At 34.6% G+C, this 2,740-nt stretch overlaps 1 pseudogene; it reads left to right on the top strand.

Annotated features, from left to right (window-relative positions):
• Positions 1-281: 281 nt before the first annotated feature.
• On the top strand, positions 282-689 carry LOC147938292 (zinc finger protein ZAT7 pseudogene; annotated as a pseudogene).
• The last annotated feature ends 2,051 nt before the right edge of the window (positions 690-2,740 follow it).

Here is a 2,740-nt window from a genome sequence, read left to right as displayed (position 1 = left end):
TTTTTACAATTAGAAAAATATTATCTACTCACTTTAATTTTAGAGTAGAAAGTAAAATAATATATTAATTGGAGATGATTTTACTTAGCTCAGCTAGTCTTGAGGGGTATTTTCGTCACTTATCATACATCTTTACTCACCCATCGCCTTCTCCATAAATACCCATAGCAGCAACACAAACTAAATAACCCCAACATTGTCAAAAAAAAAAAAAAAAAACTAAAAAACCCCAACCGAAAATTTTCTTTTTTGTAAAACAATAAAACTCAGTCAACTCAATCATGTCTGTGACAAGTAAGAATAATGATCAAACGATTGAGGATACAGCGCAAAGTTGTCTGATGCTGTTATCAAGAGTAGGAGAATGTAGCGGAGGAGAAGATCAGAGACGCGTTTTCAGATGCAAGACGTGTATGAAGGAGTTCTCATCGTACCAGGCTTTGGGAGGCCACCGTGCAAAGCACAAGAAGCCCATAAACGAGACCGATGATCAGTCATCTTCACTCTCTAAGAAGCCTAAAACAACGACACATTCTTGTCCGCTATGTGGCCTCAAGTTTCCTATAGGGCAAGCTCTTGGGGGTCACATGACGAAGCATAGGAACCAAAACGACTCCAGCACGTTGGTTACACGTTCTTTGTTTCCAGAGGAGCCCACGGTGACAATCGACTCTGAAGAAATCGAGTAGTTGGATTGGAAGAGAGTGGCGTGTTTGGATTCGATGTAGAGTCTAATCATTTTGAAGTTGAAGTTCGTTTACTTATAATATATTAGTCTGTTCAATTTGACTATTAATGTCTGGATAAGTAGATATGACTCTATAATAAGACTCATTATTGTGATAATCATCTGATATGTATAATTTTTCTAATGCTTCATTGCTGCACATCAATTTCTTTTTCCGCATAATCCTAAAGCCAAAATGCCGCATAATTAAACTCTATGTTTGAACCCTAATTCTTATGATTTTTTTTGGTATCAACGTTAAGTCCCTAAGTCATTCTAACAGTTTAGTCATGTATCACCACATGTACTGATGTACACAAAGCAAACACATGGTGATACATATTATCATATGCAATGTTATATCCCGTTTATCTAGGCTATATATACGAGCAAGATCTTAATTAATTTGATTACATGAGGTTTCACAAACTATGGGCTTACAATTTCAAATTAAATGTATGGCTTGTTTTGTGCTTATATAATACCTTATTTAATGAAATTGACTTATTTTTTTTTTTTTTTTGTATCTTGATCCACTAAGCATCCACAAAAGGTTCCAATACTGTAATGATTTTAAGCACAATATCTTATATAATAAGAGAAGGTTTTTCTCAACTTCTGCTTAGAACATGACATCTGGCTTATTATATAACTGACACATGTCCTTTCTTATTCTTAAAGACCATTGTTTTTACATTTTCAAATTGGGCCTAACAAAATAAAACCAGTTACAAGTCCAGCAAATATAATTGACAGCCTTTACACCCATCAGGAGGATATGAACCAAACGATGTCAAATTCACCTATACTCACTTTCTCACAATCATCGTTCCCAGCAACTACCACCTCCGATGTACCTTCACAAAAATCTCCTAATCCTTGGGTTTCTTTGGTTTAATTTTCCTATTCCACCACAAAATTCTAAATCATTTCTGGTTTAATGTCTGTGTCAAGATCCCGAACACTTATTTGAAGTTCTGAATTGTATGTAACATTAATCCTGTCCAAAATCGTTTTTAAATTGCTTGGTATCAAATTTAGAAATATTAAGAAAGGGGTTTAGATCTTCACTACCAATTAGAATCATATAAACCATTATTATGACGTTATTTGTATTACTTATTACAATCTTTAAGGTAATTAAAAAATTCCATTGAAGTATATCCTTCATTTTCATTTTTACGTTTACCACCCAATTATAACGTAATGAAAATAATACCAAACACCTATGATTTCATGGTCATTAACATTCCATTCCAATCCATGATTACTCTCCCTCATCCATTGCATTAAGTTTTTTTTTTAAATAACAACCTTTGACGACACTCATCTTCTCTCTCACACACCATGGGTAAAACTAAAACAATAGCACCCTACTCTACCCTTGATTCAACCTCCAACGAAATACACAACACTGGTATCAATAGGATTGTTGTTTGGGTCATCCATATTTGGGAAGTTCGAGACTTTTGAAGAAACAATATGTTACTTATTGTTCCTAATGAAAATGTATCCTTACTGATGAAAATGTATATTATCTCTATGATTGTTCCTCTTGACCCCTGATTTACCTCCATTTTAACACATTCATTTAGCCTTTGTTTCAGGATTGTACTATACAAGCTTCAGCTGTTCCTAATTGTGTGTCTAAGTTTCAAGATCAATTGGTTAAAGGCCAGTTGTACAGCATCAATGATTTCGATGTTGTTGCATCCTCCAACCGTTATCGTCGCACCAAGCACAAGTGGAGAATTGTTTTCACGGAGAAAACGTCTTTGGAGACTGTTAAAAAATGACAATGCTCTATTGGTTTTGATTATTTTAGGTTCTCTACTTTTTCAGACTTGCTTGATATGGTAAACAAGGGTGAGGAGCTTCCAGGTAACAACCTTTTTTGCATTGTTCGTATTTCTGGTCTCTTAGCTTCCACTATGTTCTTCAGTATATGATTTATATCTACATTTACCCACTCACCAGATGTTGTTGGCCAAATATCCTCGTCTCGAACATTTG

This window comes from Camelina sativa, chromosome 9 (assembly GCF_030686135.1).
Source record: "Camelina sativa cultivar CO46 ecotype springtype chromosome 9, ASM3068613v1".
NCBI classification, from domain to species: Eukaryota; Viridiplantae; Streptophyta; class Magnoliopsida; order Brassicales; family Brassicaceae; genus Camelina; species Camelina sativa.
The sequence above is the reverse complement of the archived record's forward strand: the minus strand, read 5'-3'. Positions and strand labels throughout refer to the sequence as shown.